A 24,799-nucleotide genomic window follows, 5' to 3' on the forward strand; every position below is an offset into this window, starting at 1 on the left:
ATTGAGCACCCGACGGCTCAAAAGCACCCTTCACCCAGCCGTCCGAGTGCCGCTGGCTGTGACCCCTTTGTCCTATCCTACTTCCCCCCTTGCCCTGAGCAAGTGACCAGGAGCCCAGCTCCCAGAGCCGTGTGGCCTGCTAGCCGGCAGCCACCAACCGAAGGCCCCCTTTCCCTCATTGGATATCATTGGGCCTACCTACTTCTGCACCCGGCCGCCCCTGTGCCACTGGGACTGAACTAACTGTACTCACCTGACACTGGGGGACCCCTGAGTCTATACCCAGAACGTTAACTTTGCCAACCAAGTACTCACCTGGAAACCGGTAACTCACTTACCTGCCATTGGATAACATTGACCCATTTTGACTCGAACATTTTCTGTGTGAAGTTTTAAAAACTGAAAATATTCCTAAAAAATCAGCCAAAGTCCGAAATCCAAAGTACTCAACTGTGATCAGGTGAGAAGCCAGTACTGTACCTTTCAGTCCAGTACTGAACCGTAAAAGTAATCCCTCGCGGGTTTACTAGTAATCTTTATTTTCTCCATCGGGACCCATTGTCTGCTTTTCTATGAAATTTCTTCTAAGTGTCAACTTTTGAAAACTGCAAATATTCTTTAAAAATCGTACGAAATACTGAAACACAATTACCTACCTGGTTTGAGTTAAGCCCCCAGTGCTAGCCCTAGGAGACCAGTGCTCTGTTACAAAGTAACGCGATCATACTTTACCTGCAACCTGAATTTCTTCCCATTGAATAACATTGTCAGATTTATATGAAAAGTTTACAAGTGTGAAAATTTAAAACAGCTTTATATTCATGAAAATTCATCACAGTAACTAAAAAGTTTTTTGCTAATCTGGTTTCAGCTTAGACCCCAGGACTGAATCTAAGATCTGGTCCTGGAACTACCGAAGTAATCCATAAAGTAATCAACTGTACTTATCTGTGAAAAACCCATTAAGCTCAATGCAAGAGTGTGTTTCAGAACTGTGTTGCTTACTACCTATCCTGTAATTATTGTGTGCACAAACTTTATTGCTCCTTTGCAAAGTATTTACATGAGAGTACCCATAACTTGAAAAGTATATTTTTATAACTGTTGGTTGTAAAAATAAAACAACTATATCTGAGGATATAACAACAATTGGCCTGGAGTTCAGTTCTTGAGTGTGTGAAACCTTTTGCTGACTGTGTACAACAAATGCTTTACACTGTCCTCTGGTACTGCCTTACTGCTCGACCAAGCTACCACTTTGGAGAGTAAGGTTAGTTCTGACTTTAACCTCTGTTATACCTCTGGGGTTGGTGGACTCTATACATACTGTACTTCATTCTAGTCCAGTATATACAGAGACACATTCTCACATTGGTGGATCAGCGGTGGGATACAAACTTGCATTTGTTGGACTACTTGGTTACCATCTGATCACACGACAGAACTCATAAATTGCCTTTAGAATTCTGAAATTGGTATTTTTCCAAAAATAATAAAACTCTGATAGGGCCTTGCTTAAGTTCCATTAGAATTTTTTGAAAAATAAAAAAGTCACTACAAGCTAGGGTAGAGGGTTAGAACTATCAGGTTAGAATGTCTAGGAAAAAAACAACTACTAGTGAAGATAATACAAACCTGTTGGAGGAACTCGACCTCACACCTTACTTGCACGTGGACTTCAGGGAATTGAAGGCCCTACGCGAAGTAAAGAAAATAACTGTAGGTCTGCATCCAACCAAACAAAAGCTCCAGGAGCTTCTGGCTGAGTATGCAGAAGACCACCCCTCTGAGCAGGGTGACAACCAGCCAGAGGAAGAAAGAGTGGATGAGGACGAGAACACTGAGGATCCCCCATCATTCCTAGGGAGGAGGGGGTCCCTGTACCCTTGACTCCAAGAGTCAGCCTCTGGGAGCCTAGGAACCACACAGGTGGACTAGGCCCCAGGGAATACATTAGGTAAAGCCCTAGTGAAGAGGACAACTTCCTAGCAAAGTTGGCCAAGAGATTAGACCTAGAGTCCAGACTCCTGGCTCTAGAAAAAGAAAGAAAAGAGATGGTCTTATCCCCCATCTCTGGTGGCAGCAATACCAATAACAAGGATAGAGAGCAATCTTATGATCCTAAAATCCCCAAAGGGATTGTCCCTAAATTTGAGGAAGGTGATGACATCACGAAGTGGTACATCACCAAGTGGTTTGCAGCCTTTGAGAAGGCTTGTGATATCAGACAAATAAAGAAACCTCTCTGGGGGGCAGACCTCTGGGAACTGTTCTCTGGTAATTGCAGAGACAGACTTCTGACCCTCTCTGGGCCAGATGCAGTGTACTATGACCTCATGAAGAAAACTCTGATGGAGGGCTTTGGACTCACTACTGAGGAGTATAGAATTAGGTTCAGGGGGGCTCACAAAACCCAGAGCGCAATCCTGGATAGATTTTGTAGACTACTCAGTAATGACACTGGATGGTTGGTTAACTGGACACAATGTGCATGATTTTACTGGACTTTATATTTTGTTTATGAAGGAACACATTTTGAGTAATTGCACAAATGAAAAGTTGCATCAGCATTTGGTAGACCTAGGTCTAATTTCTCCCCAATAATTGGGAAAGAAGGCAGAGCACTGGGTCAAGACTAGGGTGACAAGGACAACCACTGGGAGTGACCAAAAGAAAGTGGTCGACAAAACCTCCCCAGGGGAAAGGTGGTGATAATCCCCAAGATAAAAAGTCTGAGTCTTCCAAAGGGCCCCAAAAACCTGTGCAGGTGGGTGGGTCCAAACTACTCCCTATGTGCCTCAGCCCTACAGGGGAAGAAACTTTGATCCTAACAAGGTATTTTGTAACAACTGTAAGGAGTTGGGACATTTAACTGTAGATAAGGACTGCCCATATAACAAAGCCCCTAAGGCACCCACTCCAGCTACTCCAGGGACAGTAAATCTACAGTGGGATCAGAGGAGTGTCCAGAGCAAATCTGGGAATGCACTCAAGCTAGTCTAGTCCTCTTGGGGGATATGGAGTTTGCCAGTGTAGCTGGGTGGCCACCCAACTGTAAAAAGTATTTACAATATCCCTCCATTAATGGAACTAAAGTAGAAGCCCCAAGGGATACAGGTGCCAACATCACTATGGTGAAGGAAATGCTGGTTTCCCCAGAGCAATACCTGATTGGGAAAACCTACCCAGTCACCAATGCTGACAGCATTACCACCCAATGCCCTATGGCTATGGTGACATTGTATTGGTGGGAGGTTTCTGACCTAAAACTAGTAGTGGTCTCTCCACAACTACCAGCTAACTGTCTGCTTGGAAATGATCTGGAGACCTCAGCCTGGGCTGAGGTTGAGCAAGTAACCCTTGCAGCCATGCTGGGTATCCCTAGACTGGTGTGTGTGCAAACCAGAGCACAGGGCAAAAAGCAGGGTGAACAAGTAGGTTTGGAGCCTGAAAATATGGCCCAACCAACCAAGAGAAAAAACAAGAAGACTGGGGAACCAGCTTCTACACAGCAAATCTCTCAAGACCCCCCTCCTCAGGTAGAGGACTTGGAAACCCTGGAGGGAACTGAGCCCATGGATCTTAAGCCTTACCAGGTTGGGCTCCTAGGCCCAGGGGGACCCACTAGGGAAGAGCTGTGCCAGGGCCAGCGAGAATGCCCTACTCTTGATAGCCTGAGGCAGCAAGCTGTTTCAGAAGCCAAGGGAGATGTCAGTGGTACCCACAGAGCCTACTGGGAAGAGGGATTACTGTATGCTGAGACAAGAGACCCCAAACCTGGAGCTACCAGGAGGGTGGTAGTGCCACAGAAGTACAGGGAATTCCTCCAAACTTTAGCTCATGACATCCCCCTAGCTGGACACCTGGGGCAGACCAAGACTTGGGAGAGACTAGTTAGTCATTTCTACTGGCCCCGGATGAATAACAAAGTAAAAGAGTTTGTGAGCTCTTGTGTTACCTGTCAGGCCAGTGGCAAGACAAGTGGCAAACCAAAGGCCACACTGATACCTCTACCAGTGGTGGGGGTACCCTTTGAAAGGGTAGGTGTGGACATTGTGGATTCCACTGGAGCTTCCCACAGCCTCAGGGAACAAATTCATTCTAGTGGTAGTGGATTATGCCACTAGTTACCCTGAGGCAATTCCTCTTAGGGTGTCTACAGGTCCTGCAGTTGCTAAAGCCCTCCTGGGTGTCTTCACCAGGGTAGGGTTTCCTAAGGAGGTAGTTTCAGACAGGGGTACCAACTTCATGTCTGCTTACCTGAAACATATGTGGAAGGAGTTCACAACCCCCTACCACCCTACCACCCACAAACCAATGGTCTTGTTGAGAGGTTCAACAAGACATTGAAAGGTATGATTATGGGACTCCCTGAAAAACTCAAAAGGAGATGGCATGTCCTGTTGCCATGCCTGCTTTTTGCTTAGAGGGAAGTGCCTCAGATGGGAGTGGGGTTATTACCCTTTGAGCTTCTGTTTGGCCACCCTGTTAGGGGACCACTTTGTCTTGTGAAAGAGGGTTGGAGGAGGCCTCTCCAAGAGCCCAAACAAGGCATTGTGGACTATGTGCTTGGCCTAAGGTCCAGAATGGCTGAATACATGGATAAGGCATCCAAAAATCTTGAGGCCAGCCAGGTGCTGCAGAAGCACTGGTATGACCAAAAAGCTGGCATGGTTGAATTTCAACCTGGGCAACAGGTGTGGGTTTTGGAGCCAGTGGCACCAAGGGCTCTCCAAGACAGATGGAGTGGCCCTTACCCTATCCTGGAGAAAAAGAGTGAGGTCAATTACTTAGTGGACCTGGGCACTAGCAGGACACACAAAAGGGTTATCCATGTGAACCGCCTCAAACTCTACAATGACAGGGCTGACCTCACCATGCTGATGGTGACTGATGAGGAACAGGAAGCAGAGAGTGAGCCTCTCCCTGATCTCCTCTCTTCCAGCCCAAAATATGGGTCAGTGGACGGAGTAGTCTTTTCAGACACCCTCACTCCCCAACAGCAGGCTGACTGCAAGCAAGTCTTACAACAGTTTGCTAGCCTCTTTTACTTGACCCCTGGTATGACCAGCTGGTGTATCCATGAAGTGGACACTGGTGACAGTAACCCCATCAAAAACAAAATCTATCGACAATCAGACCAAGTCAAGGAAAGCATCAAAGCTGAAGTCAGCAAGATGCTGGAACTAGGGGTGATTAAACCTTCGGAGAACCCCTGGGCTAGCCCAGTGGTGCTGGTCCCCAAGCCTCATCAACAGGGTGGAAAGAGAGAGATGAGGTTCTGTGTGGACTATAGAGGGCTCAACTCTGTCACCAAGACAGATGCTCACCCCATTCCAAGAGCAGATGAGTTGATAGACAAACTAGGGGCAGCCAACTTCCTAAGCACCTTTGACTTAACTGCAGGGTACTGGCAAATTGGCATGACCCCAGGAGCAAAAGAGAAAACAGCATTCTCCACCCCTGATGGGCACTATCAGTTTACTGTAATGTCTTTTGGGTTAAAGAATGCCCCTGCCACCTTCCAGATGTTGGTGAACCAAGTCCTGACTGGGTTGGAATCCTTTACTGCAGCCTATCTCGATGATATTGCTGTCTTCAGCTCCACCTGGCAGGATCACCTGATCCACCTTGGGAATGTTCTACAAGCCCTGCAATCTGCAGGACTGACTATCAAGGCATCCAAATGCCGGATAGAGCAGGGCACTGTGGTTTTCTTGGGCCACCTTGTTGGTGAAGGCCAGGTCCAGCCCTTACAGCCCAAGATCCAGAGCATTCTGGACTGGGCAGCTCCAACCACCCAGACCCAAGTCAGGGGATTCCTTGACTTGACTGGGTACTACAAAAAAGTTTGTGAAGGGATACAGGTCCATTGTGACCCCCCTCACAGAACTCACCTCCAATAAAATGCCCAAGAAAGTGAACTGGACTGTTAGCTGCCAAAAGGCGTTTGACACCCAGAACGAAGCAATGTGCTCAGCACCCATTCTAAAAGCACCAGACTACTCCAAGCAGTTTATAGTGCAGACTGATGCCTCAGAGCTGGGGATAGGAGCGGTCCTCTCCCAGGTCAATGAGGAAGGCCAAGACCAACTTGTTGCTTTTATAAGCAGGAGGCTTCTCCCCTGAGAGCAGCGTTGGAGTGCCATTGAGAGGGAGGCCTTTGCTGTGGTTTGGTCCCTGAAGAAGTTGAGGCCCTACCTGTTTGGAACTCACTTCCTGGTTCAAACTGACCACAGACCTCTCAGATGGCTAATGCAGATGAAGGGGAAAATCCAAAACTACTGAGATGGTCCATCTCCCTACAGGGAATGGACTTTGAAGTGGAACACCGACCAGGGACTGCCCATGCCAATGCAGATGGACTTTCCAGGTCCTTCCACTTAGACAATGAAGAGTCCCCAGGGCAAGGTTAGTCTCATCACCTTATGTTGGGGTGGGGGGTTGTGTGAGAAAGTGCCATCTTTCTTGAATTGGTATGCCCCCATTTTTTTCTGAACTGCTGGTGTGCTTTGACTGAGTGTGCCCTGGACTCCTGCAAACCAGGTACCTAGGGCCTGTGTTACTTCCCTAAAAACTTTGTTGAATCAAAGCCCAATTGGCATCTCTGGCCTCCTATCAGCCCCTAGTAAATGGTACCCCAGGTACCCAGGGCATGGTGACCAGAGAAGACCCCTAAGGACTGCAGCACTTATTGTGCCACCCTTAGGGGCCCTGTACCTTGGTACCCACACACTGCCTTTGCAGGGTGAGTGCCTAGGTACAGAACTAAACAAAGAGTTGACATGGCACACATCCCTGTGTGCCATGCCCACAGACCCACTGCCCTGGCTTACATCAGTCACCCCTCTAGCTGGGTGCCCTATGCCAGTGGCGTGGGCACAGGTGCATGAGCCCTGTGCCCCTACAGTACCCAGGGCCATTCCTGGGCACTGTAAGTGCAGTGATGCCATTAAGAGTATATGGTGCTGGGAGGTTGTCATTGCGAACTCCACAGCACCATAATGGCTACACTGAAGACTGACAAGTTTGGTACCAAACTTATCAGCACATTAAACCCACACTGAAGCCAGTGTGCGATTTAATGTAAAATGCACCAGAGGGCATCTTAGAGATGCCCCCCTGAAAACCTAACCTACAATCCATGTCTGGCTGAGTGGCTGCAGCAGAGTCTGCTACACAGCAGACATGTTGCTGGACCCCTGGGTAGGAGAACCCCGCTCTCCTGGGCCTGCAACAATGCACATCCTGGGCGAGGTGCTAGGTCTCCTCCCCCAGGATGGGTAGGGGGAAGCTTCAAAGGCATACCACCTCTGTGAGCTTCTCCAGACCATTTGCTGTACCCAGCAAACAGCCCCCAACCGTCCTGACCCCTGCTCTGGCGGGATGACTGGCGGGATGACTGGCGGGAAAAACTACGTCAGGAAGGGGGGGTGCCAGCCTGTGCCAACCCCACCGCTCAGGTGGGGGAGGCGAGGTGAAGCACGACCTCGGGCCCCGGCCATCTTGTAGATGGGGAGCCCTGCCCAATCCCACAGGAGAGGAGCAGGCTAGGGGGTGTACTCACCCCAGGACAAGGAACCAGTAGTCCCTGTCCCTGCCCTACCTATAACGCCTCTAAATTTAGTATTTAGTGGCTCCCTGAACCTTCCTTCCTCAGATCCCGATATCAAAAAGAAGAAAGAAGATCAAGAAGAAGAAGACCCACCGCGCAGCTGCAAACAACAGGACAACAAAAACTGACTTGGCCCCAGCTCTACAGGCCTGTTAATCCTGGAACCTGCTCCTGCCTAATCCCGGCGACCTCCACAGACAGCAACCTTGGGACACCCAGAGGGCCTGCCTGCCTTGACCCTCTCGAAGATTGGGACTCCCATCAGCAGATTCTCTGCTGCAACAACCCACCTGGTGCTCACCAGGAAGCTCCGGACCAGCCCACTCTGCACCAGCCTAGCCCGGGCCGGGCAAACCCGAACCAAGACCACGAGGATGTCCCCCCGGCGACTGGGACCCGAAGTTCAGTGCCCAAAGACCCTCCTCGATGAACCGGTCAACACCTGCAGACTCAGAACCAGGGGCCCAACCACGACCAGCCGAGGGTAAGCTTTTCCGACCCCCTAATACATCCCTGCACCTGGCGCCCTGAGGCCCCCTGTGCCTACCTGTGGGCTACCTACCTGTGCTCCAGCGGCCCAACTTACCTTTCGAAGTGCTGGTCGCCCATGGAGAGTCTCCGTCCCCAAGCCTGCAGCCTTTGTTCCCTCTTCAAGATCCTCTATAGATAACATTGAGCGCGCGACGGCTCAAAAGCACCCTGCACCCGGCCGCCCGAGTGCTGCTGGCTGTGACCCCTTTGTCCTATCCTGCTTCCCCTCTTGCCCTGAGCAAGTGACCAGGATCCCAGCTCCCAGAGCCGTGTGGCCTGCTAGCCGGCAGCCACCAACCGAAGGCCCCCTTTCCCTCATTGGATATCATTGGGCCTACCTACCTCTGCACCCGGCCGCCCCTGTGCCACTGGGACTGAACTAACTGTACTCACCTGTCCCTGGGGGACCCCTGAGTCTATACCCAGAACCTTAACTTCACCAACCAAGTACTCACCTGGAAAACGGTAACTCACTTACCTGCCATTGGATAACATTGACCCATTTTGACTCGAAAATTTTCTGTGTGAAGTTTTAAAAACTGAAAATATTCCTACAAAATCAGCCAAAGTCCGAAATCCAAAGTACTCAACTGTGATCAGGGGAGAAGCCAGTACTGTACCTTTCAGCCCAGTACTGAACCGTAAAAGTAATCCCTCGCGGGTTTACTAGTAATCTGTATTTTCTCCATAGGAACCCATTTTCTGCTTTTCTATGAAATTTCTTCTAAGTGTCAACTTTTGAAAACTGCAAATATTCTTTAAAAATCGTATGAAATACTGAAACGCAATTACCTACCTGGTTTGAGTTAAGCCCCCAGTGCTAGCCCTAGGAGACCAGTGCTGGGTTACAAAGTAACGCGATCATACTTTACCTGCAACCGGAATTTCTTCCCATTGAATAACATTGGCAGATTTACATGAAAAGTTTCCAAGTGCGAAAATTTAAAACAGCTTTATATTCATGAAAATTCATCACAGTAACTAAAACGTTTTTGCTAATCTGGTTTCAGCTTAGACCCCAGGACTGAATCTAAGATCTGGTCCTGGAACTACCAAAGTAATCCATAAAGTAATCAACTGTACTTATCTGTGAAAAACCCATTGAGCTCAATGCTAGAGTGTGTTTCAGAACTGTGTTGCTTACTACCTATCCTGTAATTATTGTGTGCAGAAACTTTATTGCTCCTTTGCAAAGTATTTACATGAGAGTACCCATAACTTGAAAAGTATATTTTTATAACTGTTGGTTGTAAAAATAAAACAACTATATCTGAGGATATAACAACAATTGGCCTGGAGTTCAGTTCTTGAGTGTGTGAAACCTTTTGCTGACTGTGTACAACAAATGCTTTACCCTGTCCTCTGGTACTGCCTTACTGCTCGACCAAGCTTCCACTTTGGAGAGTAAGGTCAGTTCTGACTTTAACCTCTGTTATACCTCTGGAGTTGGTGGACTCTATACATACTGTACTTCATTCTACTCCAGTATATACAGAGCCACTTTCTCACATTGGTGGATCAGCGGTGGGATACAAACTTGCATTTGTTGGACTACTTGGTTACCATCTGATCACACGACAGAACTCATAAATTGCCTTTAGAATTCTGATATTGGTCTTTTTCCAAAAATAATAAAACTCTGATAGGGCCTTGCTTAAGTCGCATTAGAATTGTTTGAAAAATAAAATAAAAAAGTCACTACAAGCTAGAGTAGAGGGTTAGAACTATCAGGTTAGAATGTCTAGGAAAAAAACAGCTATTAGTGAAGATAATACAAACCTGTTGGAGGAACTCGACCTCACACCTTACTTGCACTTGGACTTCAAGGAATTGAAGGCCCTATGCAAAGTAAATAAAATAACTGTAGGTCTGGATCCAACTAAACAAACGCTCCAGGAGCTTTTGGCTGAGTATGCAAAAGACCACCCCTCTGAGCAGGGGGACACCCAGCCAGAGGAAGAAAGAGTGGATGAGGACGAGAACACTGAGTATCCCCCCATCATTCCTAGGGAGGAGGGGGTCCCTGTACCCTTGACTCCAAGAGTCAGCCTCTGGGAGCCTAGGAACCACACAGGTGGACTAGGCCCCAGGGAATACATTGGGGAAAGCCCCAGTGAAGAGGACAAATTCCTAGCAAAGTTGGCCAAGAGATTAGACCTAGAGACCAGACTCCTGCTCTATAAAAAGAAAGAAAAGAGATGGTCTTATCCCCCATCTCTTGTGGCAGCAATACCAATAACAAAGATAGAGAGCAATCTTATGATCCTAAAATCCCCAAAGGGATTGTCCCTAAATTTGAGGAAGGTGATGACATCACCAAGTGGTACATCACCAAGTGGTTCGCAGCCTTTGAGAGGGCTTGTGATATCAGACAAATAAAGAAACCTCTCTGGGGGGCACACCTCTTGGAACTGTTCTCTGGTAATTTCAGAGACAGACATCTGACTCTCTCTGGGCCAGATGCAGTGTACTATGACCTCATGAAGAAAACTCTGATGGAGGGCTTTGGACTCACTACTGAGGAGTATAGAATTAGGTTCAGGGGGCTCACAAAACCCAGACCTAATCATGGATAGATTTTGTAGACTACTCAGTAATGACACTGGATGGTTGGTTAACTGGACACAATGTGCATGATTTTACTGGACTTCATAATTTGTTTATGAAGGAACACATTTTGAGTAATTGCACAAATGAAAAGTTGCATCAGCATTTGGTAGACCTAGGTCTAATTTCTCCCCAATGATTGGGAAAGAAGGCAGAGCACTGGGTCCAGACTAGGGTGACAAGGACAGCCACTGGGAGTGACCAAAAGAAAGTGGTCGCAAAACCTCCCCAGGGGAAAGGTGGTGATAATCCCCAAGATAAAAAGTCTGAGTCTTCCAAAGGGCCCCAAAAACCTGTGCAGGTGGGTGGGTCCCAAACTACTCCCTATGTGCCTCAGCCCTACAGGGGAAGAAACTTTGATCCTAACAAGGTATTTTGTAACAACTGTAAGAAGTTGGGGCATTTAACTGTAGATAAGAACTGCCCCTTAACAAAGCCCCTAAGGCACCCACTCCAGCTACTCCAGGGACAGTAAATCTACAGATGGGATCAGAGGAGTGTCCAGAGCAAATCTGGGAATGCACTCAAGCTAGTCTAGTCCTCTTGGGGGATATGGAGTTTGCCAGTGTAGCTGGTGGCCACCCAACTGTAAAAAGTATTTACAATATCCCTCCATTAATGGAACTAAAGTAGAAGCCCGGAGGGATACAGGTGCCAACATCACTATGGTGAAGGAAATGCTGGTTTCCCTAGAGCAATACCTGATTGGGAAAACCTACCCAGTCACCAATGCTGGCAGCATTACCACCCAATGCCCTACGGCTATGGTGACATTGTATTGGAGGAGGTTTCTGGCCTAAAACTAGTACTGGTCTCTACATAACTACCAGCTGACTGTCTGCTTGGAAATGATCTGGAGATCTCAGCCTGGGCTGAGGTTGAGCAAGTAACCCATGCAGCCATGCTGGGTATCCCTAGACTGGTGTGTGTGCAAACCAGAGCATAGAGCAAAAATCAGGGTGAACAAGTAGGTTTGGAGCCTGAAAATATGGCCCAACCAACCAAGAGAAAAAACAAGAAGACTGGGGAACCAGCTTCTACACAGCAAATCTCTCAAGACCCCCCTCCTCAGGTAGAGGACTTGGAAACCCTGGAGGGAACTGAGCCCATGGATCTTAAGCCTTACCAGGTTGGGCTCCTAAGCCCAGGAGGACCCACTAGGGAAGCGCTGTGCCAGGGCCAGCGAGAATGCCCTACTCTTGAGAGCCTGAGGCAGCAAACTGTTTCAGAAGCCAAGGGAGATGTCAGTGGTATCACAACCAAAAAGAGACACTGTTCCAAGGGCAGGGTGCATCACAACACCCTAGCGCTTTCAAAAAGGAAGAAAGACTGGAGGAAAAAGGGGGGAAGTCCTAGGTGAACGGACATAATAATAATAAGGGGGAAAGCAAGTCTTGCCTCTTGTTGCCCTCACACACCCCAAGGGGTGTCATGCTTCATCATTGGGCGTTGCTCCTTGTTGGGCCGGCGCTGCAATCCCCAAAGGGTCCCCTGAAGGGTCACTTTATCGGAGTTCTTTTAAGATATGCCGGATGGTGCATGTGGGTGTGTGGGGGGGGGGTTGTGTTATGTCCTAATAAGGGTAACCAAGTGTGTGCAGAATGTTTCTAAAAGCTTGCAAGGGGTGACCTCAAAAGAAATATTGAAGAGGTAACACCCTTCACAAGGTAAGAACCCATAGATAGGGTGTAATCCCAAAAGGCACCATGTACCTAGATAGCATAAAACGGTCGACATGTTTCACGCCTTTGTTGCCGTAATGGTCATTGGCGTTTCTTCAGGACCAGGATTAAAAATGCGATGATGTGCACGCGAAGATAAAAATGAATATAAATACCCATAGTATATGTCAGGGTGGGACAATGCGCAGCTCCTGATCAAGACCTAGGACAGAAAAGAAAACAGAGTTCAGAGGATGTGCATTAGCCATGCTTAATGCTACATAGTGTGCCACAGTCGTGTGCACAACATACCACTGAAAAAGAAGAAAGGACAGAGAACACGAGACCTGTAGGAGAGTAGTAGTCCCCTAGGTGAGCTCAGGACACTTGTGATGGCCCAGGACCGTCTGGGGGCGGGCCAGTTCGCAGGGACCCCCGAAAAGGTAAACACAATGAAATACCTCATAGCCACAATGTGCAGCGTTACCACATATGAACAACCCCTGAACAACCATAATCCCCAACAGGTCACACTCCATCGTTCTATAAGTAAGAACCAACCTTTCTCTCAATATTCTTACCTCCTCGTAGAAGGAGAATGGCTCCCATGACTAGGCTAGTTGGACGCCCGCACCTATACCAGGCTGGTAGAAAAAACACAATAGGGGTCTGCGTGTGCTAGCAGTTACACAAATATACTCGTTATACTTGGGGCAGTAAGCTCCGTTACCTCGTCCTCAATGCCCAAGGTATACTCAGAATAGATTTCAGGTGCCTCAAACCTCGCACCTACCCCTTCCAACCGTCAGCCGATAATGCCCTAATTGCAGCGGAGAAAGGGTTAAATACAGTCAAAAGTGTGCGTGCCTGGGCGGTATCTCCTTCCTGTGCGCCCCAGAGTTCCTGTAAGGAAGTGCATGCGTGCAAAAGGGCCGCAGAGCGCATGCGCGGTAGAGGAACTAAACTACTCCTCCGCGCATGGGCGTAACTTTAGGAGACGAGTTGTGTAAGCAACCTATGGCATACACTCAGATGCGGGACAGTGTTCGATTGACAGGTAAATATCGGAATCGAGTATGTCAGTGTATAAAAGGACCTCTCTCAAATTAGGTGCGTCAGAATGTAAGGGACCTCTCCATTGAAGGGCAGAGGGGCCTCTCTACTATAAGCCTACCAAGGGACACAAATGACAGGCTATAGTATAAAGGGGCTTGCCCAGTACTGGTAGCAAGTTATCTGCCAGGTATGCTCCTAATACCTGAAAAAAGTGCGGGTTATATGGATTCCTCAGTCCTGTATTACTAGAGGGAGTAGAATAAAGGAGTTGGTTGTCGGTGGGGGGGGAGGGGGGAAAGAAGGAGGGGGAAACTTACACTGCCACCAATGGTGCATCAAACAGGTGTTCCTGGTATGTGTTCACCAAATATCTCCCTTTTTCAGTGGTATGTTGTGCACACGACTGTGGCACACTATGTAGCATTAAGCATGGCTAATGCACATCCTCTGAACTCTGTTTTCTTTTCTGTCCTAGGTCTTGATCAGGAGCTGCGCATTGTCCCGCCCTGACATATACTATGAGTATTTATATTCATTTGTATCTTCACGTGCACATCATCACATTTTTAATCCTGTTCCTGAAGAAACGCCAATGACCATTACGGCAACAAAGGCGTGAAACATGTCGACCGTTTTATGCTATCTAGGTACATGGTGCCTTTTGGGATTACACCCTATCTATGGGTTCTTAACTCGCGAAGGGTGTTACCTCTTCAATATTTCTTTTGAGGTCACCCCTTGCAAGCTTTTAGAAACATTCTGCACACACTTGGTTACCCTTATTAGGACATAACACAACCCCCCCCCCACACACCCACATGCACCATCCGGCATATCTTAAAAGAACTCCGATAAAGTGACCCTTCGGGGGACCCGTTGGGGATTGCAGCGCCGGCCCAACGAGGAGCAACGCCTGATGATGAAGCATGACACCCCTTGGGGTGTGTGAGGGCAACAGGAGGCAAGACTTGCTTATCCCCTTATTATTTTTATGTCCGTTCACCTAGGACTTCCCCCCTTTTTCCTTCAGTCTTTCTTCCTATTTGAAAGCGCTTGGGTGTTGTGATGCACCCTGCCCTTGGAACAGTGTCTCTTTTTGGTTGTGATGTTATAACTTGGAGCATAGACACTGGACCGTTAACTAGCTCTTAGGTCCCCCCCTCCTTTTCTTTTTTGACAGAATAGTAGCACGGCGGCTCAGCTGAGGGATCTTTTTCTATCCCTTCTGTTTTCAATTTCCTTTCCTTTCACTCACGAAGCTCTAATATCCCGTTTATTAGGGAGATATTTGGTGAACACATACCAGGAACACCTGTTTGATGCACCATTGGTGGCAGTGTAAGGTTCACCCCCCCTTCTTTCCCCCCCCCCTCCCCCACCCCCACCGACAACAACCAACTCCTTTATTCTACTCCCGCTAGTAATACAGGACTGAGGTAACCATATAACCCGTACTTTTATCAGGTATTAGGAGCATACCTGGCAGATAACTTGCTACCAGTACTGGGCAAGCCCCTTTATACTATAGCCTGTCATTTGTGTCCCTTGGTAGGCTTATAGTAGAGATGCCCCTCTGCCCTTCAATGGAGAGGTCCCTTACATTCTGACGCACCTAATTTGAGAGAGGTCCTTTTATACACTGACATACTCGATTCAAATATTTACCGGTCAATCGAACACTGTCCCGCATCTGAGTGTATGCCATAGGTTGCTTACACAACTCGTCTCCTAAAGTTACGCCCATGCGTGGAGGAGTAGTTTAGTTCCCCTACCGCACATGCACTCTGCGGCCCTTTTGCACGCATGCGCTTCCTTACAGGAACTATGGGGTGCACAGGAAGGAGATACCACCCAGGCACGCACACTTTTGATTGTATTTAGCCCTTTCTCCGCTGCTATTAGGGCATTATCTCAAGAACTCAAAGTACTACTTCTCAACAAATACTGGGGTAAATAACGCAAGCTCTACAGATTTCACTTTCATTATGTAATTATGCTATATTATGTATATTGCTTCCATTACGTTTTTGCTTTTTGTTTCTTCCATTACGTATATTTTGCTTTTTGTTTCTCTATTTTTCGCACAAACATTTGTTGATTCTCACCTCCATGTAAAGCGCTCTGATACTCTTGGGTCCAGCAGCGCTATATAAAACCTTGGAAATAAATAAAATTATCGGCTGACGGTTGGAAGGGGTAGGTGCGAGGTTTGAGGCACCTGAGACTTATTGTGAGTATACCTTGGGCATTGAGGACGAGGTAATGGAGCTTACTGCTCCAAGCATAACGAGTATATTTGTGTAACTGCTAGCACACGCAGACCCCTATTGTGTTTTTTCTACCAGCCTGGTTATAGGTGCGGGCGTCCAACTAGCCTAGTCAATGGAGCCATTCTCCTTCTACGAGGAGGTAAGAATATTGAGAGAAAGGTTGGTTCTTACTTATAGAATGATGGAGTGTGACCTGTTGGGGATTATGGTTGTTTAGGGGTTGTTTATATGTGGTAACGCTGCACATTGTGGCTACGAGGTATTTCATTGTGTTTACCTTTTCGGGGGTCACTGCGTACTGGCCCGCCCCCAGACGGTCCTGGGCCATCACAAGTGTCCTGAGCTCACCTAGGGGACTACTACTCTCCTACAGGTCTCGTGTTCTCTGTCCTTTCTTCTTTTTCAGTGGTATGTTGTGCACACAACTGTGGCACACTATGTAGCATTAAGCATGGCTAATGCACATCCTCTAAACTCTGTTTTCTTTTCTGTCCTAGGTCTTGATCAGGAGCTGCGCATTGTCCCGCCCTGACATATACTATGGGTATTTATATTCATTTTTATCTTCACGTGCACATCATCACATTTTTAATCCTGGTCCTGAAGAAACGCCAATGACCATTACGGCAACAAAAGCGTGAAACATGTTGACCGTTTTATGCTATCTAGGTACATGGTGCCTTTTGGGATTACACCCTATCTATGGGTTCTTACCTTGTGAAGGGTGTTACCTCTTCAATATTTCTTTTGAGGTCACCCCTTGCAAGCTTTCAGAAACATTCTGCACATACTTGGTTACCCTTATTAGGACATAACACAACCCCCTCCCCCACACACCCACATGCACCATCCGGCATATCTTAAAAGAACTCCGATAAAGTGACCCTTCGGGGGACCCGTTGGGGATTGCAGCGCCGGCCCAAGGAGGAGCAGCGCCCGATGATGAAGCATGACACCCCTTGGGGTGTGTGAAGGCAACAGGAGGCAAGACTTGCTTTCCCCCTTATTATTTTTATGTCCGTTCGCCTAGGACTTCCCCCCTTTTTCCTTCAGTCTTTCTTCCTTTTTGAAAGCGCTAGGGTGTTGCCATGCACCCTGCCCTTGGAACAGTGTCTCTTTTTGGTTGTGATGCTATAACTTGGAGCATGGACACTGGACCGTTAACTGGCTCTTAGGTCCCCCCCTCCTTTTCTTTTTTGACAGATGTCAGTGGTACCCACAGAGCCTATTGGGAAGAGGGATTACTGTATGCTGAGGCAAGAGACCCCAAACCTGGAGCTACCAGGAGGGTGGTAGTGCCACAGAAGTACAGGGAATTCCTCCAATCTTTAGCTCATGACATCCCCTACCTGGACACCTGGGGCAGACCAAGACTTGGGAGAGACTAGTTAGTCATTTCTACAGGCCCCAGATGAATAAAAAAGTAAAAGAGTTTGTGAGCTCTTGTGTTACCTGTCAGGCCAATGGCAAGACAGGTGGCAAACCAAAGGCCTCCCTGATACCTCTACCAGTGGTGGGGGTACCCTTTGAAAGGGTAGGTTTGGACATTGTGGATTCCACTGGAGCTTCCCACAGCCTCAGGGAACAAATTCATTCTAGTGGTAGTGGATTATGCCACTAGTTACCCTGAGGCAATTCCCCTTAGGGTGACTACAGCTCCTGCAGTTGCTAAAGCCCTCCTGGGTGTCTTCACCAGGGTAGGGTTTCCTAAGGAGGTGGTTTCAGACAGGGGTACCAACTTCATGTCTGCTTACCTGAAACATATGTGGAAGGAGTGTGGGGTCCAGTACAAGTTCACAACCCCCTACCACCCACAAACCAATGGTCTTGTTGAGAGGGTCAACAAGACATTGAAAGGTATGATTATGGGACTCCCTGAAAAACTCAAAAGGAGATGGGATGTCCTGTTGCCATGCCTGCTTTTCGCTTATAGGGAAGTGCCTCAGATGGGAGTGGGGTTTTCACCTTTTGAGCTTCTGTTTGGCCACCCTGTGAGTGGACCACTTTGTCTTGTGAAAGAGGGTTGGGGGAGGCCTCTCCAAGAGCCCAAACATGACATTGTGGACTATATGCTTGGCCTAAGGTCCAGAATGGCTGAATACATGTTATGTTATGTTAAAAAATTTATACCACGCACGTACACCAACGGTTTCTTGGCGCTCATAACAGACATAGCAAGCCGGGCGGGGGATTTTTACTCAAAGGCAGCTTTAAAGAGATGAGTTTTTAATGTCTTTCAGAAAGCATCGTATGAGGGGCAGTGACGAAAGGATGAAGGGAGAGAGTTCCAGAAGGAGGGCCCTAAAAAAGAGAAGCGAAGGCCGCCATGTTTCTTCCGGCAGTTACAGGGAATGCACAAGAGGTTATCCGCAGCGGAGCGGAGATTGCGGGTAGGGAGATAACGTTTTAATTTGGAGGAGATGAACAGAGGTGCTCGATTCTGAAAGGATTTGAAAATGGTGCACCCAAGTTTGAAGGAGCACCGTTTGGCCACTGGAAGCCAATGGAGACTCCTTAGGAGAGGGGAAACATGCTGGTGTTTAGGTTGATGGAACACCAAGCGGGCAGCCTGGTTCTGAATGAGCTGAAGTCTTTGGAGCTGGTAGGCGGGAATTCCCACATATAGGATATTAGCATAGTCAACCCTGGAGATGACTAAAGCCAGGATGACTAAAATGAGTGCCTCTCTGGTAAGAAATCGACAGATCTTACGGATCCTGCGCAGTTGGAAAAAGCAGGCAGATGTTACAGCCGAGATTTGCGATTTCATAGATAGATCCTCAGAGATGACTACTCCAAGACTTTTCACCGAGCTGACCGGGCAAGGGGGAGTGCCCAGAGAGGAGGGCCAGTAATTGTCCTCCCAGGGGTTGGTCGAGCCGCCCACCAGAACAAGTTCCGTCTTGGACGGGTTCAATTTGAGCTGGCTATGAGCCATCCAATCAGAAATGTAAAGCATTGTGGTTTGAAAATTAATCTGAGAAGATGGTGAGGTGTCCAAAGGAAAAATCAATTGCAGATCATCTGCATAATTGAAGATAGTGGCCGGAGAGTGACGGAGAGAAACCATGAGTGGTTGCATATATAAATTAAAAAGAAGAGGGGATAAAGCCGAACCCTGAGGGACACCACAGGAGAGAGGGGAAAGAGGGGCAGAGAAAGTGGAGAGGTGGACTGCCTGGAAGCGGCCTTGGAGGAAGGATCGGACCCAATCAAGAGCAATGCCCTGAATTCCGGCGTTAGTGACACGGTCGATCAGGATGGCATGATCGACTGTGTCAAAAGCCGCCGACAGGTCAAGCAGAACAAGGGCTTGAGGAATGTTGTTGTCGGCCCCTGTTCTGAGGGTGTCCATGACGGCCGCTATCACTGCCTCAGTGGAATGGAGGGGGCGGAAGCCGGCCTGTTGCGGGTCCAAGAAAGATGAGGTCTCCACGAAAGTGCTCAGGCACCGCGTTACATAGGTCTCTAAGATCTTACCTAAAAAAGGGAGGAGGGAGATGGGTCTGTAATTACTCAACACTAGTGGATCTGCGTTGGTCTTTTTCAAAATGGGCAACACTACGGCCAGCTTAAAGGAGTCTGGAACGATCCCTGTAGCTAAGGAGGCGTTAAGAAGAGCCAAAGCAGGAGCCAAAGCCAAAGAAAGAAGAGCCAAAGCCAAAGCATGGATAAGGCATCCAAAAATCTTGAGGCCAGCCAGGAGCTGCAGAAGCACTGGTATGACCAAAAAGCTGGCATGATTGAATTTCAACCTGGGCAACAGGTGTGGGTTTTGGAGCCAGTGGCACCAAGGGCTCTCCAAGACAGATGGAGTGGCCCTTACCCTATCCTGGAGAAAAAGAGTGAGGTCTCTTATTTAGTGGACCTGGGCACTAGCAGGACACACAAAAGGGTTATCCATGTGAACCGCCTCAAACTCTACAATGACAGGGCTGACCTCACCATGCTGATGGTGACTGATGAGGAACAGGAAGAAGAGAGTGAGCCTCTCCCTGATCTCCTCTCTTCCAGCCCAAAAGATGGGTCAGTGGATAGAGTAGTCTTTTCAGACACCCTCACTCCCCAACAGCAGGCTGACTGCAAGCAAGTCTTACTACAGTTTGCTAGCCTCTTTTACTTGACCCCTGGTCTGACCAGCTGGTGTACCCATGATGTGGACACTGGTGACAGTAACCCCGTCAAAAACAACATCTATCGACAATCAGACCAAGTCAAGGAAAGCATCAAAGATGAAGTCAGCAAGATGCTGGAACTAGGGGTGATTGAACCTTCTGAGAACCCCTGGGCTAGCCCAGTGGTGCTGGTCCCCAAGCCTCATCAACAGGGTGGAAAGAGAGAGATGAGGTTCTGTGTGGACTATAGAGGGCTCAACTCTGTCACCAAGACAGATGCTCACCCCATTCCAAGAGCAGATGAGTTGATAGACAAACTAGGGGCAGCCAACTTCCTAAGCACCTTTGACTTAACTGCAGGGTACTGGCAAATTGGCATGGCCCCAGGAGCAAAATATAAAACAGCATTCTCCACCCCTGATGGGCACTATCAGTTTACTGTAATGCCTTTTGGGTTAAAGAATGCCCCTGCCACCTTCCAGATGTTGGTGAACCAAGTCCTGACTGGGTTGGAATCCTTTAGTGCAGCCTATCTCGATGATATTGCTGTCTTCAGCTCCACCTGGCAGGATCACCTGATCCACCTTGGGAAGGTTCTACAAGCCCTGCAATCTGCAGGACTGACTATCAAGGCATCCAAATGCCAGATAGGGCAGGGCACTGTGGTGTACTTGGGCCACCTTGTTGGTGAAGGCCAGGTCCAGCCCTTACAGCCCAAGTTCCAGAGCATTCTGGACTGGGCAGCTCCAACCACCCAGACCCAAGTCAGGGGATTCCTTGACTTGACTGGGTACTACAGAAAGTTTGTGAAGGGATATGGGTCCATTGTGACCCCCCTCACAGTACTCACCTCCAATAAAATGCCCAAGAAAGTGAACTGGACTGTTAGCTGCCAAAAGGCTTTTGACACCCTGAAAGAAGCAATGTGGTCAGCACCCATTCTAAAAGCACCAGACTACTCCAAGCAGTTTATAGTGCAGACTGATGCCTCAGAGCTGGGGATAGGAGCGGTCCTCTCCCAGGTCAATGAGGAAAGCCAAGACCAATCTGTTGCTTTTATAAGCAGGCGCCTACTCCCCTGAGAGAAGCGTAGGAGTGCCATTGAGAGGGAGGCCTTTGCTGTGGTTTGGTCCCTGAAGAAGTTGAGGCCCTACCTGTTTGGAACTCACTTCCTGGTTCAAACTGACCACAGAGCTCTCAGATGGCTAATGCAGATGAAAGGGGAAAATCCAAAACTACTGAGATGGTCCATCTCCCTACAGGGAATGGACTTTGAAGTGAAGCACCGACCAGGGACTGCCCATGCCAATGCAGATGGACTTTCCAGGTTCTTCCACTTAGACAATGAAGAATCCCTAGGGCAAGATTAGTCTCATCACCTTTCGTTGACATCTTTCTTGCATTGGTATGCCCCCAATTTTTTCTGAACTGCTGATGTGCTTTGACTGAGCGTGCCCTGGACTCCTGCAAACCAGGTACCTAGGGCCTGTGTTACTTCCCTAAAAACTGTGTTGAAACAAAGCCCAATTGGCGTCTCTGGCCAACTACCAGCCCCTAGTAAATGGTACCCTAGGTACCCAGGGCATGGTGACCAGAGAAGACCCCTTAGGACTGCTGCACGTATTGTGCCACCCTTAGGGGCCCTTCGCCTTGGTACCCACACACTGCCTTTGCAGGGTGAGTGCCTAGGTACAGAACTAAACAAAGAATCGACATGGCACACATCCCTGTGTGCCATGCCCACAGACCCACTGCCCTGGTATACATCAGTCAACCCTCTAGCTGGGTGCCCTATGCCAGTGGTGTGGGCACAGGTGCATGAGCCCTGTGCCCCTACAGTACCCAGGGCCATTCCTGGGCATTGTAAGTGCAGTGATGCCACTAAGAGTATATGGTGCTGGGAGGATGTCATTGCGAACTCCACAGCATCATAATGGCTACACTGAAGACTGACACGTTTGGTACCAAACTTATCAGCACATTAAACCCACACTGATGTCAGTGTGCGATTTAATGTAAAATGCACCAGAGGGCATCTTAGAGATGCCCCCCTGAAAACCTAACCTACAATCCATGTCTGGCTGAGTGGCTGCAGAGTCTGCTACACAGCAGACATGTTGCTGGACCCCTGGGTAGGAGAGCCCCGCTCTCCTGGGCCTGCAACAATGCACATCCTGGGCGAGGTGCTAGGTCTCCTCCCCCAGGATGGGTAGGGGGAAGCTTCAAAGGCATACCACCTCTGTGAGCTTCTCCAGACCATTTGCTGTACCCAGCAAACAGCCCCCAACCGTCCTGACCCCCGCTTTGGCGGGAAGACTGGTGGGAAAAACTACGTCAGGAAGGGGGGGTGCCAGCCTGTGCCAACCCCACCTGCCATCTTGTTGATTGGGAGCCCTGCCCAATCCTACAGGAGAGGAGCAGGCTAGGGGGTGTACTCACCCCAGGACAGGGACCCATTGGTCCCTGTCCTTGCCCTACCTGTAAAGCCCCTAAATGTAGTATTTAGTGGCTCTCTGAACCTTCCTTCCTCAGATCTGGATATCAAAAAGAAGAAAGAAGATCAAGAAGAAGACCCACCGCGCAGCTGCTAACAACAGGACAACAACAACTGACTTGGCCCCAGCCCTACCGGCCTCTTGATCCTGGAACCTGCTCCTGCCTAATCCCGGCGACCTCCACGGACAGCAACCTTGGGACACCCAGAGGGCCTGCCTGCCTTGACCCTCTCGAAGATTGGGACTCCTATCAGCAGATTCTCTGCTGCAACAACCCACCTGGTGCTCACCAGGAAGCTCCGGACCAGCCCACTCTGCACCAGCCGAGTTCGGGCCGGGCCAACCCGAACCAAGACCACGAGGACGTCCCCGCGGCGACTGGGACCCAAAGTCCAGTGCCCTAAGACCCTCCTCAACGAACCGGTCGACGCCTGCAGACTCAGAACCAGGGGTCACCCCAACCACGACCAGCCGAAGGTAAGCTTTTCCGACCCCCTAATACACCCCTGCACCAGGCGCCCCGTGGCCCCCTGTGCCTACCTGTGGGCTACCTACCTGTGCTCCAGCATCCCAACTTACCTCTCGAAGTGCTGGTCGCCCATGGAGAGTCTCCGTCCCCAAGCCTGCAGCCTTTGTTCCCTCTTCAAGATCCTCTTTGGATAACATTGAGCGCCCAAAGGCTCAAAAGCACCCTGCACCCAGCCGCCCGAGTGCTGCTGGCTGTGACCCCTTTGTCCTATCCTACTTCCCCTCTTGCCCTGAGCAAGTGACCAGGAGCCCAGCTCCCAGAGCCGTGTGGCCTGCTAGCCGGCAGCCACCAACCGAAGGCCCCCTTTCCCTCTTTGGATATCATTGGGCCTACCTACCTCTGCACCCCGCTGCCCCTGTGCCGCTGGGACTAAACTAACTGTACTCACCTGACCCTGGGGACCCCTGAGTCTATACCCAGAACCTCAACTTCACCAACCAAGTACTCACCTGGAAACCGGTAACTCACTTACCTGCCATTGGATACAATTGACCCATTTTGACTCGAAGATTTTCTGTGTGAAGTTTTAAAAACTGAAAATATTCCTACAAAATCAATTCAATTCAATTTTATTTGAATATGATTTGGAACTCAACTGAGATCCACATATATAGAAAGACAAAAAACGTAAAATTACAGCAAAGGTTACATACAATCATATCAATTAATATAACTCCAAGAAACATTTAAAAAAGTTTAAAATTCTATAACAGAACATTTCATTAGGCGGATTGCACATAGCGTCCAGTAGGGATTTAGAGGAAGAAATGCATAACTTTAAGCATATTGGTCTCAACCACTTTCGGCGATGGGCCCTTAAGGCAGGGCAAATAAAAAGGGTATGGGGAATATCCTGAATTGAGGAATCAACACTACATAAATTACATTTATCAGAACAACCATGCCATCTAGCTAATAATTTGTTCAAAGGGAGAAGGACATATCTCAAGAGAAACCAGAAACGGCGTAAGCCGTGAGGGAGGGACCAAGATGCATAGGGTTGTATCTTTTTAAATAAATAAGACTTAGCAACCTCAGTAACACCTTTCTTTGTACAAAAAACATCTCTATCCCTCTTAAAACTTAACTCCCATGTAGCCCGTTTTAAAGACAGCTTTAGCTGATGCAGAGATAAAAGGAAGAGCGATGATTCCTCCAGTTCTAAAAGCGTAACTGCCCTTCTAAAATTCTTTATAAGTAAAGAATATTCATTCATAGGACCCAATAATTCTTTTTTGATTAGGCATCTTAATGTATCGGGGTTGCCCTTGGCTAGATGAAAAACCCAACGTATTACTCCTGCCAGGGCCTGAACCCAGCTGCTTCGTAAACCTAATTCAAGTCTAAGGGTTTCCACTGTACACGCATTGTTAACTGACAATAAACAGCGTAAGAGTCTACCCTCAATGGAATCCAAGAAACCCCATTGTCTTAGATCAATTAGCTCAGTGCCATAGAGCAGGGAAGCAGGAATTTTTGCACGAAAAGCCTCCAGGAGAATGGGGAAATGTCTTTTACCGGTAGCTTTGTAAAGAGCGCTCAGTCCCTTTCCCTGGGTCATGGCTTTCCTGATGTTACCATCTATGTGTGCCTTGTCACTCAAATTCCCACAAACTATTTTTCCCAAGAAGACATAAGTTTTTACAACCTCCAGTTTCTCATTCCCTAAGAACCAACAAAAGTTACCCAATTTAGGTTTTTTCTTCCCCGTGAAACACAATACTTTGCTTTTAGACATGTTGATTTTCAAGTGATGATCTTTAGAGAATAGATGTAAAGCATGCAGGCGACTATTAAGGCCCTTAGGCGTAAGGTCAAGAAGAAGTATGTCATCTGCATACATTAAACATGCTACCTGTTTGTCCCCTAAAGAGGGGGCTATTCCTTCACTCTGGGAAAGGATCTGTGGGAGATCACAAA

This window comes from Lissotriton helveticus, chromosome 2_1, assembly GCF_964261635.1.
Source record: "Lissotriton helveticus chromosome 2_1, aLisHel1.1, whole genome shotgun sequence".
In the NCBI taxonomy this organism is placed as follows: Eukaryota; Metazoa; Chordata; class Amphibia; order Caudata; family Salamandridae; genus Lissotriton; species Lissotriton helveticus.